Source organism: Balaenoptera musculus, chromosome 20 (assembly GCF_009873245.2).
Source record: "Balaenoptera musculus isolate JJ_BM4_2016_0621 chromosome 20, mBalMus1.pri.v3, whole genome shotgun sequence".
NCBI lineage: Eukaryota > Metazoa > Chordata > Mammalia > Artiodactyla > Balaenopteridae > Balaenoptera > Balaenoptera musculus.
In genome coordinates this window covers 8,586,718-8,603,615 of record NC_045804.1, presented here as the reverse complement: position 1 = coordinate 8,603,615, position 16,898 = coordinate 8,586,718, and the positions used below count along the sequence as shown (strand labels likewise).

At 49.9% G+C, this 16,898-nt stretch overlaps 1 long non-coding RNA gene and 1 other non-coding gene across 2 annotated transcripts; both read left to right on the top strand.

Moving 5' to 3' along the window:
- The first annotated feature begins 2,276 nt into the window (after positions 1-2,276).
- Positions 2,277-4,662, top strand: LOC118887415. Its single transcript, XR_005017994.1, has 3 exons — positions 2,277-2,500; positions 2,662-2,780; positions 4,010-4,662. It is a non-coding gene; the product is annotated as an uncharacterized LOC118887415 (long non-coding RNA).
- Positions 2,817-3,003, top strand: LOC118887573. The gene has a single exon (XR_005018053.1).
- Positions 4,663-16,898: the final 12,236 nt, after the last annotated feature.

Genomic DNA, 16,898 nt, shown 5'->3' with positions numbered 1-16,898 from the left:
TTTTAATTAGGAAAAATTTTTATTATGGTAAAATATACCTGACATAAAACTTACCATTTTAATTTTTTGTTTTTGGCCATGCGGCTTGCGGGATCTTAGTTCCCCGACCAGGGATCAAACCCACACCCTCAGCAGTGAAAGTGCAGAATCCTAACCACTGGACGGCCTGGGAATTCCCAACCATTTTTTAAAATTAATTAATTAATTAATTTTATTTTTGGCTGCATTGGGTCTCCGTTGCTGCGCGCGGGCTTTCTCTGGTTGGGGCGAGCAGGGGCTACTCTTCGTTGCAGAGCACAGGCTTCTCACTGCGGTGGCTTCTCTTGTTGCAGAGCACGGGCTCTAGGCTCGTGGGCTTCAGTAGTTGCAGCACACAGTCTCAGTAGTTGTGGTGCACGGGCTTAGTTGCTCTGCAGCATGTGGGATCTTCCCGGACCAGGACTCAAATCCGTGTCCCCTGCATTGGCAGGCAGATTCTTAACCACTGCGCCACCAGGGAAGTCCCAACCATTTTAAAATGTACAGTCTGTGGCGTTAAGTACATTCACAATGTTGTGCAACCATTACCATTATCTACTTCCAAAGTTTTTTCATCACCCCAAATAGAAACTCCATGACCATTAAGCAGTAACTCCTCATTCTCCACTCCCCCCAGTCCTGTAACCTCTAATCTACTTTGTCTCTAAGAACCACTTATGCTAGATATTTCATATGAATAGAATCATACAATATGAGACCTTTCCTGTCTGGTTTCTTTCACTGTTTTCAAGATTCATCCACGTGGTAGTATATGTCAAAACTTTGTTCCTTTTATGGCTGAATAATATTCCACTGTATGTATAGACCACATTTTGTTTATCCATGCATCTGTTGATGGACACTCAGGTTGTTTCCACCTTGTAGCTTTTGTGAATAAAGCTGCTATGAACATGGGTGCACAAGTATCTGTCTGACTCTTTATTTTAAATTCTTTGGGGTATATACCTATGAGTGGAATTTTGGGTCACATGACAATTCTATGTTTAACTTTTTGAGGAACTTCCAAACTATTTTCCACAGCAGCATCGTTTTACATTCCCACCAGCAATGTACAAGGGTTCCAATTTCTCTACATCCTCCCCAACAGTTCTTATTTTCAGATTTTTGGATTCTAGCCATCCTAGTGGATAGGAGTGGTATCTCACTGTGGTACCATGACTAATGATGTTGAGCATCTTTTCATGTGGTTATCAGTCATTTGTATGTCTCCTTTGGAGATATGTTTATTCGAGTCCTTTGCCCATTTTTAAATAGGGTTTCTTGTCTTTTCGTTGTTGGGTTTTAGAAAGCTTATCTGTCTTAACTACTGGATTTCTGAAAAAATATTGCATCTAAAAAAAAGAGGTTTACTGATAAATGAAGGCTGGGACCCGGTCCAGCCTTTTTATCTCACATACAGAGAAACAGAGGCCCATGAGGTTAAGCCACATGGTAAGTAGCAAAACAGAGCCTGTCTGAAAGATTGCTTCACCTCCTCCCATGTCACTCAGTACCTGGAGTGAGCAGCGCCCAGGTGCCCGGCTCTGTGAGGAACTACACGTGCAAAAACAAATCCTGTCCTTCAAGACTTCTGGGAAGATGAGGCTGGCAGGGTTAGGTGTTCAGGGGGCATGGTGAGAAGTTCCTTGTAATTGAGGGAGGGAGAGAGCGGCAGCACACCAGGCTAGATTCTGAAGGATTTGAGTGCCAATGAGTTGGGATTTTTAGCCTGGAGGCCCCAAGTCACAAATTCAACCACCTTCCTGGGACCTAGGGTGCTGTAAATGTGGAGAACAGTGGGTGAAAAGCAATAGGGAGTGGAGGGGGCCTGTGGCTAACCAGAGCGCCGCCCTGTCTAAAGGCAGATTCCAAGACTGCTGGGTTGTGATTCCTAACATAGAAAGCAGAGGGCGGATGGCTTCCTGGCTGGCCAAGCTTGGGAAAGTAACTCATCTTCTCTGCAGCAGCGCTCTTCTCACCTGGAAAACAGGAGTGATCATTGTACCTACCCCCTGCCTAAGGTTGCATTAGGAGTAAAGGGATAATTCACGCTCAGCACTAGGCACCTAGATGGCCTTCTGATTCCCTTGCTCTAGGACCCTCCCCTCTCGCTAGGGCGCTCGCCCCCTTTAATCAACATCTCGCGGCTGCGGCCCCTTTAAGGCGGCCATGGAGGACCCAGTTTCAAAGCTAAGGGCGACCTTCTAGGTGCCGTCTCTATGGTAAGTCGTCACGTACGGCCGGAAGTGCGTGTGCGGAACGGCTTTGGCTCGGGATTAGGAAGAGAGAGGCGACACGTGCTCTCTGGTGTCCTAGGGGATGTGCGCCCTCGCCCCCGACGGGTGGCCGACCCTCGGCCCGCAGGGTGATGCTGGCCCGCGGCGCCGGTTCCCGCCCCGGGGCGGGAACGAAGCTCTGGGGGCCCGGACTTCAGGGACCGCCCCCCGCATAGCAACTGCGGCTTGGACGGAGGAGACAGAATGTAGGCACCAAAATCGGGGTGAGGGGCTACTGTAGGACGCACTGCACCCCGCAGAAGAGCCTTGGGTTCCCCGGCTGGGGGGCCAGCATGAGTTTCTGGAGGTGTGTAAACATCCAGTGAGACATCCGCCTAGAGCACGTGGTATCACTTTCTTTTCCCAGGTTTTTCTCAGACAATAAGAGCTCTCCAGACCCCGGCGATTGGATGAAGGCATGCAACCTTTCTTTGCTCCTTCTTGTCGGTGAGCGTATTCGGAGTGACTTCAGTTTGGGGGATCCAGGTATGTCAAGCGTGGAGACGCAGTGTCCTGAGGCCGATGGTCTGGCGAGAGGCTCCTGTGTTGTTGAACCTGCCCAGTTGTGGGTGCAACCTTGTACCAGGCAGCCCGACCCTGACCTAAAGTAAATTCCCAGGAGAGGTTTTTCCTGGGTTTTGAATTTGCAGTAACAGGTGTGAACATTCTAGCAGCAGTTTGATGATCATGTATGATACTGCAAACAGGACTTTCGCTGAAAGAAGAAAACCTGTAAACAGTGTTGATGTAATTTGTTTTATTCAATAAATATTTTTTGATTCTTTGGCCAGCCACCATGCTAAGTGTTAGGGATACAGAGATGTTACAGCCCTTGTTCTCAGGAAGCTACAGCCCAGTTGGGGAGATAAGATTAAGTGATCACCCTAAAGAGGGTATAATTCGGTCTGAGGTGAGTGCTCTGAAGGAAAGCATAGTCTAATGAGAATATGTGTCTCAAAGAATCTGATGGAGACTGGAAAGCTTTCCTGAGGATGAGACCCTTGAGCTGGACTCTGAAGGACTCAAGAATGAGTAGGAGTTTGGTGGGAAGGCCAGGGGGCAGCATGTGCAAAGGTCCAGTGGCCTAGCGAATATGGCTAGTAGAGGAACTGGAAAAAGGCCGTTGTAGCCTGGAAAGCAAAGTGGAAAACGGTGTGAAACGAAGCTGGAAAGGTGAGGAAGGGCCAGATGACACAGGGCCTGTGGCTTATGTTAGGATTTGGGGCTTTGTCCAGAGAATAGTGGGAGGTTAGTACGGGATTTAAACAAGAAGATGATGTACTGAAAATTATAACTTCAAAAGAGCCCTGTGTACAGAGCAGCACAGTCTAGCAGAACTTTCTGCGATGCTGGAAACGGTCTATAATCTGTGCCGTCCTGTAGAGCGGCCCCAAGCCTGGAGTGGAATTTTAATTTAAATGTAAGTGGCCACATGTGCCTAATGGCCGCTGTGTGGGACCGCGTGGGACCGCGCAGATCTAGAACCTGTTGGACGGGGCAGTGACAGATCGTGGCACACAGATGCCCTTTCACTTCCTGAAGAAAGGCTGAGATAGGTTCCACTTTGGGGAGAATCCACATGTTGATCTTTCCTGGGGATCTCACACAGTAACTGCTTGTGGAACTGCTTTTAGTTTTTATTTTCTTGGTGTGGTTCAGCCTGCTCCTTCATGAAGCAGCATTCTTCCTTCTACCTTTGCCTGTTTTGTTGTCAGCACACAGATGGAGAAGTGATTCTTCAACTCATCGAAGTACCTACAGCGGTCAAAGTGTTACGTCTCTGCTTTGGAGGGGCTGTCAAGAAAAGCGGTCCCTGGTGTTCCAGGGTTTGGGATGCAGAGGCAGGAAGTGCCCTGGACCCCAGGAAGGAGCGTTTCCAGTGGGACCTGGCAGAATGCGGCCCTGTGAGGAAATAAAGGCCGTTTCCAGCCGATGAAACATGTGACCAAAGGGAGGAAGTGTGAAAGTGCTTGAGAGGGTGTGGGGAACTCAAAAGTTGGGGGGAAACTGGGGAACTGCACAGCGAGAGAAAGGGAGGAATAGGTAGGAATAGATGGGCTGGTGTTGAGTTATGGGGGGCTTTGTCAAAGTTCGGCTTGTTGTGCCTGGTGTGGGCCAGGAGGGCCCCACGTGGTGGTGGGCAGATGTCCAGGTGTGCCTGCAGTGGTGGGTTAGGAAGTCACTGGGGTGGAGCCCGTAGACTTGGAAGGAGGGGGCTGATTGGTCGCTGCGGGGCACCGGCTGCGTCGGATTCTTGGTGGAAGGTAGATTTTAGATCTTGGAGGGTATTTTATTGTGGTAACAGTTTTAAATTCTCTGAATATTCAGACTTGCTGAAGTCAAATAAAAACTGATGAAGTGTGCTGTCTTTGAAGGTGAGTTCACTGGAAGATTTGTGTGTGCGCTGGGTGAAAAACTGCTGAGTTCGTTTCTGCCTGGTTCTGTGTGCCTGAAATGTAATTGTTTTGTTTAGCACTTTCCAAGTTTGTTTGGTTTAACTCTTGTCTACATAGTTTTTGAGTGCTGACCTGCTTAATGCCCTGTTTTGTATGAGAATATAAATAAAAGGAGGCAGACCCCAAGGAGACTTTTCATACACGTTATGGGATCCGCGCCCGGTGACCACGCGCTGAGAGTGTCACCTCGGCCTCCGAGGGGCACAGTGGGCAGCACGGTCCCCGACTGAAGAGTGACTCACGGTCACACACCCTCAGTGCTGCCAGTGCCCTGGACCGGTAAGTTAGTCCCCGAGCACCCCGACCCCGGGCTTCTCGGTGGGCGCAGAACCCCCCCACCTCGCCGAGTCAGACTTGTTCGACTTCAACAAGTCTGAACATTCAGAGAATTTAAAAGTTAACACAATAAAATACCCTCCAAGATCTGAAATCTACCCCCGCCCCCCGCGACGCCTAGTGTGCGCACGTATCGCGGGGTCAGGAGGCTTTGTTACAGAGGTTGGGGGCTCTGCTGGCACTGGCTGGGGCCATACTTCACAGCAGAGAATTCTCCCAAGTCCCACTGTCTTTGAATGTTTTGCCATCTGTTGATGTGCAGAAAGGAAAAACCAGCCTGTGTTTTGAGCTGTGATGGTGGTGGTTCTACACGAAGTTCCATCCTCAGAGCGTTCCATGCTATCTTCGTGTTGTGGTCAGGGCGTTACAGACAGTACATACATTTTTTTATGCGGTGTAGAAAAGTTATCTTGGACTTTGGACCTAGTCGTGCCAGAGCCAGGTACCTGCCTGACGTACTTGGTGACCCTCCTGACTTCACACCCACCTCGTTCCTGCAGCTCATCTCCCGAGAGGGTCTGGCCCGCTGGTGCCCACCAAGGCCGAGATGTAGCTTTGCAACTTCAAGGCCAGCCTCTGGTGGGTCTTTACGGACCAATAATCTAAAAGAGCTGCAGGTGCCAGGGGAGGGATGGCCACCACGGGCAGTGCTGGGAGCGGCAGCTCGTCAGCTCAGATGACCCGGACGGAGCAGTACCGCCGGGCAGACGTAGCCAAAGGCTCCACCGCTGGCCTGCAGTGTGACCTCCGGCCGGCCACTTCCCTGTTTGTGCCTCAGTTTCAGTAAAATGGGGATGATGGTCATAATGACGGTGATTCCTGCCAGATGGCACTTGTGAGGGTTGGGTTAGCCAATTGTGTAAAGCACTCAGACGTCTTAGCTGGCACATCATGATGGTCATTTACGATCTTCCCTGGATTTTCAGTGCATTTTACAAACAAACATGGAAAGAAGGGCGTGTTGAGAGGACAAGTCAGAAGAGCAGATCAAATCCATAAAACCGAGGCTGTATATAGTCACAGCTCGGAATAAGCCGAGAGGTACAGAGGGTGCTGAGGACAGCAGGCAGGACTTTCTTGTAAAACCCACAGAACATAAAATTTACTATTTTAACCACTTTCAAGTGTGCGGTTCAGTTTGTTTGGTTTTTTTTAAAGTATATTTACAATGTTGTGAAACCTTCAGCTCCTACCTAGTTCCAGAATATTTCCATCACTCCGAGAGGAAGCCCCCTCCCCTTTAGCAGTCATTCCCAGCCCTCTCCCCCCAGCCCCTGGACACCTCTAATCTGTTTTCTGTCTCTGGATTTGCTGATTCTGGCCTTTGCACTTTGCATCCTTTTATCATCCAGGCCTCCCCTAGGGTTCAAATATGACCTCCAGCCCCTGCCCCACGTCACCCAGCCAGCTGGGGACTATAGAGTAGAGATTCTTAACCTTCTAAACCAGCGGAATCTGATTGGAATTAGGTTTATCCAAAAGGTCAGGTAAAGCGGGGATTAAAAAAAGCAGACATGGTACATACATTTTATTTTAATGTAAAATGGAAGAAGATAACATCCGTTCACTAATGTTTTGATAGGAAGCTGAGGCCTTTTATTTTTGGTGGGCATGGTCTAAAAATTTTTAGGGAGGTCTTGAATATGCTTGCAAAGTAATCTGAACAAATTCATCTAGATTTTTATGACCCCCCCCCCCCAATCTTGTAGAGTTGTCCCTCTCACACCTAACTAAACAAGAAATATTTTTAGCTTTATAGACTCCACAGTATTCAACTAATGGAAGAAATTTTCAATATTGAGGTATGGGGAAATCATTATGGCTTATACATGATTTAACGTGAATTTTATGCTAACTACAACAGCCTGCTTGTGGCCTATCAAACATACAGTGTACATCTGCTTTAATCATTAAAGAAAAAGGTGCATTGGCCAGAAGTAAAGAATGTCCATGTGAAAAATAAAGATGGGGACTTCCCAGGTGGTCCAGTGGTAAAGAATCTGCCTTCCAGTGCAGGGGACGCAGGTTTGATTCCTGGTCAGGGAACTAAGATCCCTCATGCCGTGGAGCAGCAAAGCCCGCGTGCCACAAGCAGAGAGCCTGCGCTCCGCAACGAAAGATCCCCCGTGCCGCAACTAAGACCCGACGCAGCCAAAAACAAATAAACAAAAAATAAAGATGAAGTGCCTCCCTTCCTGGGAGGCCAATGCTGGTACTCCTTCAATGATAAGACTCCCTTCCCAGGTGCCAAGGCTATACTGACTCACTGTGTACCTGCTGATAGGTTTTGTTTTTTTTTTTTTTTTGAAACCTTGAAGGACTGTATCCCTGACTTGTTTAATGTTTTGTTTTGACAAGATACAAAACGTTGCTGAAAACCCTGCTGCTTCTGAGCAGTTGCTCAGAGTTATCTAAGAGGCTGTCTCCCAGGCTGTAGTCCTGTTTGGCTCAAATAAAAATTTTTTCTATCCCTATTATAGATTGTTAATTGATTAATTTCTGTCGACACAGATTTGTTTTGTTTTTATTTCAAATAGGAGCAACACTTCTGTTTTGTTTGTTTTACAGTATTCCAGCAGTCTGCATCATCCTTTATTAGATCATGTAATTATTGAACAAGGTCAGCTGGCACGCACTGGTTTGGGAGCAAATACAAGTGGCTTTGGCAAGGCTTCAGCTCATGCGACTGGAGCAGAATCCTGGGTCATCCCAGCGAGGAGCGTCAGCCTTCGGTGTCCGAGTTTCCTGGAGACCGTGAGGACGTTCCCCGAGGACCAGAGCCTCAGAGGCAGGGGGAGAGAGGTGTCCTGGGCGGAAACCGGAGGGGCTGCTCCACGGCCCCCGCTGTGCTCGCTGGTGACCACTGTCGACAAAAATTAACCAATAGGCGGTTGAAAAGAGAAACAGGATTTAATTCAAGCCAACCTGAGGATTACAACCCAGGAGACAGTTTCTCAGAAAGCTCTGAGGGGTGCTTCACTTCTTAGAAGTCGAAGGCACAGTTATATGTGTTTTTGAGATGAAATGACACACTGACATTTTACAGAGTTCACCAACGGTACATAGTTAGTCCAGATCTGCACATCCGGAGGCAAGCAGCAGGTCACCATGACCCCTGACAGCGTTAGGATAGGAATGTTCTTAAGGAATTCATTGCTGGTGTCTGAAAAAAGGAAGAAAAGTTGATCTTTATGGTTGAGTAGACATTCCTGCCTTTGAGGAGGTCTGGTTAACGTATGCACTGCCCATTAGGGAGGGAGGGCCCAAGCTGGGCAGGGAGTTAGTTATGCTTACATTTTCTTGTCCTGCCTCAAAAACATAAATTTTACTCCATCACGGCTCTTGGTGGCGCTGCTGACCACAGGCGGGGTCAGAAACAAACCAGCCACCTGCACCCCCCCCCACTCCCCGCCCCCCCGCCTGGCCGTTCTGCTCAGAGGCCTACACGGTCTCTGTGAGCTGTAGGCTAAATCCAATCCATCGTCTTTTTCCCTTTCTACTTCATTGTATTAACAAAATGAAACAACACAAACACATAAATCACGTGTTCCTTAAGCAGCGGAGGGGCATGGGAAGGAGGTGATGGTCCCCTGCCCCACCCCAGTTCAGGCCAAGACAACCTGTGGCCTGTGTGGGTCCTTGTGCACCATTCTCCAGGCTCGGGCAAACACGCATGATACACATGTTGTTACGTATGTGGTTTCCAGAGTTATCTCGGCATTCAAGGCCCTCCAGAGCCCACGCCACCGGCTTCATCAATCTGACCTCCTGGGTCAGCACCTTTGTCCGCACACAGACGCCCCGCTCTGGCCATTCTGGTCAGCCCAGCCTGAGACACCCCACGTGTTCTCACTTAAGCAGAGCTCACCTGTCCTTCGAGACCAGCTCTGGTCCCAGCTGACAGTTTCCTCTCTGTGGCTCTTTAGTGCCAATTCTCTGTCCTACTCACCTGACCCATCTTGTGCCACCTGGGGCTGTCTGTCCTGCGCCTTTTCATGAGGTCCAGCTGCCCTGCATCTGGCCTCTCTTTCTCAAGACAGGACATTGCCAGCATCCTCGGGCTTATGGGGAAGACAGGTTTGCAGTGAGAGCCTTTCCCCCCTTCCTCCCACCGACACGGGAGAGGGCGTGGTACCCCAGTAGAACGCCCAGAGTTGGGGAGGGCTGCAGGAAGCAGAAACCAACATCTCGTCCCCAGCTGGATGCTTGCTAAGCTGTAGACCCTGCCAGCCCATCTTGGTGCCACCACCGGGATGTGAAGAGAGAGTCCCCGGGAGAGGTTGACAGGTGTCCCCTGAAGGTGGGGTGTACCTGAGCAGAGCCTGGTGCTGGCTCTCACCTGGGGAATTCCAGGACCAGAGGGTTTTGCAGTCACCCTTCAAGGCCAAAAGGGACAGGGATGTAGTGGGCGTGGGATGAAGAGGACAGTTACTGTGGTCAACTGAATAATGGCCCCCAAAGATGTCCACACCCCAACCCCCAGAACCTGTGACTATGTCGCCTTACAAGGTGAAAGGGGCTTTGCAGATGTGATGAAGTTAAGAAATCTGGGATGGAGGCCATCATGAACTAGCCACGTGGGCCCAGGGTCATCACAAGGGTCCTCATCAGAGGGTCAGAGACAGATGTGATGCGGAATTTGAAGGGGGTGGAAGGGGCCACGTGCCACGGAGTGTGGCGGCCTCTAGGAGCTGGAAAGGGCAAGGAAATGGATTCTCCCCTGGAGCCTCCAGAGGGAACAGTCCTGTGGGCATCTAGGTGTGTCACACTTAGCTCCAAGGGCATTTGGAAAGCGCAGCCTTTTACCTGGCTGTTCTTGTTGGGGGAGTGGCAATTGGGAGGGGTCTCTGCTCGATGCCTTTCAGGGCCTGTGGAGAGCTTGCTGGGGCTTGGAAGGGCCAGGCGGCAGCTGGCACTCAGGAAATGATGTTTGCTGAAGCAGCGGACCTGCTTTTGTGTGTCATTCTTTTCAAAGTGTCCCCTCTGAAGGCTGAGCACATCTATACCTGTAACAGGAACCTTGCAGGCTGGCAGTGATTAACTGAATGTCAGGACCCTTTGCTTTGATTTAACAAGCAACGTTATCATGCAGTGACACGGCTCGCAGAAATTATGATCCGGAGGAGGAGACAAGCCTGGGAATGCTTGGCATGCTGCCTGATGGTTAGCTGGGTGATTTCCGCTCATCTTAACCAAATCTCTTTACCCTCTTTCAGTCTAGTGGTTCAGAGAGGCCCAGGAGAGCCTGCCAAAGCCCTGTCACCCCTCTGATTGGCTCTGGCTTTCCTCACTCAAGGGTCAAGGGGCAAGAGCAAGCCCAGGGTCCAGCAGACAAGGGCTGCCTTCTGTACCCACCAGGCAGGACACTTCCCCTTGGGGTCCTGGAGTTTGAATGCCACAGTGTCATGGGAAATGACACCTTTGTACCTGACACCCCCAGCACACCCCCTTTTGGGGGAGGAGAGCGTCCTACCCTGGCTGTGAGAGCTGGACCCCAGGCCGCTGCTGCGTTCCCTCTTTCTCATCTGCGACACGGCAGGGGAGCACTTCCTACGTGCCAGGTTTCCTGTGCACTGTCTCGTCTCCTCCCCGCGACAGTCATACAAAGCAGGGACCATTACTGTCATCTCCATTTTGCAGATGAGAAACTGAGGCCTCGAGGTCAGGGAAACAGAGCTGGCAGGTGGCAGAGCCAGAACCTGAACCCAGAGTGGACGCTCTCTACTCTGCACACCCAAACCCCAAGCCCCGCTCCAGAGTAGTCCAAGCAGGGCTGCCGGATTTAGCAAATCAAAACAAAGAAGGTTGCCCAAGTTCAGTTTGAATTTCAGATAAACAAGGAATTTTTTTTGAGTATAAGTATGTCCTGAATAGTGCATGGGATATACTTACACTTTTAAAAAATTCTGTGTTGTTTATCTGAAATTCAGATTTAATCGGGTATTCCCTATTTTACCTGGCAGCCCTAACTGCAAGGCAAAAGCCACCACGTAGCCCTGTGTGAGCAAGTGGCCGTGGGACAGGGAAGGTACCGCCAGCATAACATCGATGTGCAGAGTGAGGGCCAGGATATCGAGTCTCTGGGCGTGGGAACTCCTTTTGGAGAACAGGCCTATCAGTCCCCCGGGCCAGCCACAAGCTCTCCCCAAGCAAAGGCGGAGCAGCATGTGGCCTGCAGTGCCTAAAGAATTGCTTGCACGTGCAGAGAGAAAGGTGGCCTTGGGGATACTCAGGGGGGAGGCAGAGGAGACCAGGTGTGTTGGATTAGAGTTTGCAGTGCCGGCTGGTCCACTGTGCAAGGTGGGCTTTGAAGAGCCGGCCTGGGGCCCTGCAGCTGTGGCAGCTGGCAGGACCCACCGAAGAGCCAGGGCCAGGACACGAGTCCCACTGTGGCCCTGATAGCTCTCGGTGGTGTTGGGCCCAGGTTGCAGCTGTGTCTCCAGCTGTGCAGGCAGACGGCAAGGCCCTCAGAGCACCTGTTCAGGAGCCTCCTGCAGGTGTGTGGGCCAAAGCCCCGTTACCACCCGCACCCTCTGGTAATGGGAGCTACCTTGTCTTATGTGGTTACCACGGCTAGAGACTCTGACCACTTGACCTCATCGAACCCTCATAGAACCCAGGAGGCTCCTGCCATTAATAGTTCCGTTTTACAGATGGGGACGTGCTCAGAGAGGTTAAGTAACTTTGCTGAGACCACAAAGCCAGTGAGTGGCAGAGCTGGGGCTTGAAGCCCCTATCTCTAAGCCCTTGCTCTTAACCACTGAACAGCAGAGCACTCTTCATAAGGCTGGGGGCCTGAGAGAAACGGCTTTGAAGGGGGAGACCGAACATTCATCTGCACCGCATAAAATGTTCCTGCCTGGGTTTGAATAAGGCTCCCCCATCACGGACACATGTCTCAGGATGTACTGAGGTGTGTAGCTGCTTAACCGGCCTCAGCTTATATTTTAGATCAACAAATGAAATGTAGGGACTTCCCTGGTGGTCCAGTGGTAAAAAATCCGCCTTCCAATGCAGGGGACGCGGGTTCGATCCCTAGTGGGGGAACTAAGATCCCTCATGCCGCGGGGCAACTAAGCCTGTGCACTGCAACTACTGAGCCCACGCGCTCTGGAGCCCGTGTGCCACAACTAGAGAGAGGCCCTCGCGACGCAGCGATAGATCCCGCATGCCTCAACTAAGACCCCACGCAGCCAAAAACTTAAATAAATAAATAAAAATAAATAAATATTAAAAAAAGTTTAAAAACAAATGACATTTACCAAGAGGGCCCCGTCAGCCCACCAAACGCTCTTCCTGGGAGCTCCTGACCTCCCCTCTCTGAGGGGAGGGGGTCTGTCTTCAGACCTGCAGGAGGGTTGGCAAAGCCATGCCTAGGAGCGCCCTCCGCCCCGGTGTTGGTGGTAACCTTGGAGGAGGTTGCCTCAGAGCCACTTGGGAGAGGCAGTGTGACACTGCATGCAAGCGCACATGTGCTGAACGGTCCACATCCCAGGCCCAGCTCTTTCTAATGAGATGTTAAGTGAGGATTAACAAGTAAAGCATGCTGAAGGCACTAGAAGTACCAGCTCTCCCAGGGAGGTTGACAGAGTGACTTGGTAAGCTAGCTATTGGTTTTCACAGTTGAGAAAAGCCCTCATCATCAGGGGCTCGTGTGACCTCCCTTCACCCTGCAGGAGGCCGCCTATAGCTTCTGGGATGGACGCCTTTATTTATTTATTTATTTATTTATTGATTTATTTATTTATTTATTTATTGTTGGCTGCGTTGGGTCTTCGTTGCTGCACAGGGGCTTTCTCTAGTTGCGGCGAGCGGGGGCTACACTTCATTGCGGTGCGCGGGCTTCTCATTGCAGTGGCTTCTCTTGCTGCAGAGCACGGGCTCTAGGCGCGCGGGTTTCAGTAGTTGTGGCGTGGGATGGACTCCTTTTGATTCCATCTGAGGCAGCCCTGTCCAATGTGGATATAATGCGGGCCACACCAGTAATTTTAGATTTTCGGTAGCCACATTAAAACAAGTAAAAAGAAACAGGTGAAATTAATTGTAATAATATATTCAACTTAATATACCAAAAATATTGTTTCAGTATACAATATAAAAATTATTAGTGAGAGTACTTGTTTTTCTAAGCTGCGTCTTCAAAATCCAGTGTGTATTTTACACTCACAGCTCATCTGGGTTTGCACCAGCCCCGCTCCAAGTGCTCAGTGGTCACGTGTGGCTGCCACCACGGGAGGTGCACGTCCAGGGCCTGTAGGATAGCCAAGCCCATGCCCTGATTCTTGGGGGTGTACAGGGAGGGAGGGAGGGAGATTACACCGCAGAGGCTGGCTCTTCTGTCCGTGGTGTCATTTAATCTTCAGAGCAACCTCAGGAACTAGGTACTATTGTGCTTAATTTTTAGAGGCTCAGGCTTGCCTGAGGTCACTGGACAAATTGCTCCCCCTTCAGCCTTCTGGCTGGTCAGCTTGCTCAGGGTTTTTGCTGCCAGGACAGCTGGCCAGTTCCAGTCAAGGCCAGCCCTGCCCTCCCAGACCACCTCCCCGGCTGCTCTGCAGGGTGGGCCGTGTGCGAGTGTGGGGAGCTTAGCACTGGGCTCTCACCCGGCTGAAGACGTGTCTGGAGGCTGAAAGCAGACCGGCTCCATCACACTTTTTTGTGAAAGGAGCCTCTGGGGACTGAGCCTCCCCCCACGTCCCCTGATTTAAGCCCTCGCCCCACGGCCCGCCCACCTCGTGGTTACAGGCGTCCCCAGGACAGCTGGTGCGTTACTATCCAACCTATGCATTTCGCCGGGCACCTGATGGGCCTCTGTGATTATTGTCACTCTGCGGGGCGGCCCGAACCAATTTCCTGAGGATGATAGATTCCTTCTCATTTGCTGCTCTCAAGCTGCGGTTCCTTCTGTGTCCAGGAGCAAAACACTTTCAAACGAGGCCGTCTGCTGGGACTAACCCCCGGGGGAGGGGGCTTTGGAAGGGGAGTTGTCCCAGGCAGCACCCACTCGGCCCCTTCTGCCCAGTGGTAGGGATGACTGCCCCCCCACCCCCCAGGCTCAAGGGAAGCCAGGCTCGGGGAAGGGAGAGGAGGGAGGGGTGGGCTGGTGGGGGGTGGGCAACGAGGCTGGGAGGGGGTGTGGAGGGGATGGGAGTGGAGGGGATGGGAGGGGTGGGTGGCAGGGAGTGGGCGGTGGGAGGGGAGGGTTGTGATGGTGTGGGAGGGGCGGGGAGTGGAGGGAGGGCAGCCAACCCGTAGCTCCTGCTTGGATGTCCTCTGGGGGGTGGTTCTCAACTATGGTTGCATGTCAGAATCACCTGGAACTTTAAAGATCACCAGGCACCACCCACAGAGATACGGATTTTAAGGGTCTGGGGTGTGGCCTGGGATCCGGACGTTTAGAAGTTACCCGGGTCATTCTAATGCACTGGATTGAGGCACTCTGTGTCCTGCAGTTGTGAACAGACGGAGACAGCCCCTTGTCTACAGAAATTGTCCAAGACTTGAAAATGGGCAAAATGATACTGGGCATGCCGGGTACAGCTCACTCCCAGGGGTTGCCTTGTTCTGGCCGAGCCTGGACCCTTGCCTTTCTCTTGACGAGGCTATTTTACAGCTCGATGGGGGAGAAGTTGAGCTGTAGAAAATGGAAATAATTCTTGTCCACAACAATGCAAATGGATTTTGTCCCGCAGAGATACAATTGGTTTCTGTCATCTGGAGAAGATGACCTCAAACATTACATTTTATTGCCCCATTGACCAGTTTTGCATCTATTAGCAAATTTGTTCTAGCGTTCCTGATTGCCTATATACATGGCTGATTTTCAAATTTTCCTTTCAACTGGTCTTAATATCTTATCGGTTCCCTCATTAATTAATGAGTTGGAAACAGTTACTTACATATATCCATTTTATATGTGAAAGTCATGTTTTCAACTTTTTGAAAATTATAATTTAGCCCCCCTAAGGGTGAGCGGGGTGCTCCTTCCTTCCTGCTTCCTCAGCCCCTACACGCCATCCCGCTGTCTCCATCACCTTGTGCTGTCTGACCTGCCTGTCTCCCCAGCTATACTCAAATGTATTCACATAAAATTGTTCATAGTATTTATATATAATTTTTAAATCTCTCCTACATCTGGAGTTAGATCCCCTTTTCCATTCCTGATAGTGTTTGTCTTTTACCTTTTTTCTTGCTTTTTTTCTTGGCTAGAGTTTTTCTTTTTTATAACTTTTTCAAAGAAAAAACTTGTTTTATTGATGCTCTCTCTTTGTTTTCTATTGATATTTCATGAATTTTTGCTTTCACCTTCGTTATTTCTTTTATCTCACTTTCTTCAGCTTTACTCCGCTGTCTTTTTTTTCTAGCTTCTTGAATTGCCTGCTTAACTCAGATTTTCCACCTTTCTTATTTTTAGGGGTTTCCGGCGCCCTTTAAGTACCATGTTAGCTGCATCTCCCATGTTCTGATGACCTAGTGGACACCTCCTACGCACTTCTGTGGCCCCCCTTCCTTTTTTTAAAATTAATTTTTAGATTTATTTATTTATTTATTTATTTATCTATCTATCTATCTATCTATCTATCTATCTATCTATCTATCTATTATTTTTTGGTCGTGCGGCATGTGGGATCTCAGTTCCCTGACCAGGGATGGAACCCTCACCCCCTGCATTGGAAGCGTGGAGTCTTAACCACTAGACCACAAGGGAAGTCCCCTGGTGGCCCCTCATCTTACTCCAGCTGCTGCCAGCACTTCTGCCCAGAGGGGGCATCCAAGTGGAGAATGCAGAAGCTGCAGACTCCTTAAGTCATAGCCTTGGAGATCACAGTATCACTTCTGCAGCATCCTATTGTCGAAACAAGTCACCGGGCCAGCCCGGATTCGAGAGAGAGGGAAATAGACTCGACCTCTTGTCAGAGAGTGACAAAGAATTTTCCATCATCTTCCATCCACCACCACAATGAAGACACTGTCCATCTAGTCTATTTATATAAAGTTCAAAACAGACAAAACAAATCTACAGGAATAAATAGGTGAATAGTGGTTGCTTCTGGGGGTTGGGGCTGGGGATGGACTGAAAAACTATACAAGGGGATTTTCCAGGGTGCTGGCAAGACTCTATAGTGATTGCCGGGGGGGGGTGTCAGTTACATGGGTGTATATGTATTTGTCAAAAGTCATCAAACTGGACACTTAAAAGCTGTGCGTTTTACTATATATAATTATACCTTAATAAATAAATAAACAGGCAACAACAAATACTACACAGCTGTCTTAGCCTTAGTTCCCCTCCGCCCTCAACACACACACACACACACACACACAAACCAGAGAGCCAGAGCCCAAGGCTTATTTATTTGAGAAGTAATCCCGGTGAGCAAGAGTGAGGGATATGGGGAGCGGAACAGGGGAGGCGGGAAAATCAATATAAGACACATCATCCATTTCCTGCTGCCAGTGGTGACTGGTGCTTGATTTCACCAGGACCTTCTCAGGAGCCTTATGAAATGTATCTCAGAACTGTCTGCCTGGAAGGACAGAGGTGAAGCATTTTTCCATTGGCTCCTGCCCCCCATGGTCCAAGTTGACTTTTGGGCATTAACTCCCTGGTGCTGAAATGGAGCAGGACCCTAGGGTCCTTGCCTCCCATGTCCTCAGCCCGCCTTTTGTCTGTGGAAAAGCTTTGGCCGAAGAATAAGTTTAATCAGAGAAATGAGAAAATACAGAAGCAAAGGAAAACAGTCCAACAAGACTAAATAATAACAGTTTAGTCACTAAGCAAAGGCAAGGACCTTTAGTTCCTCCTCATGGG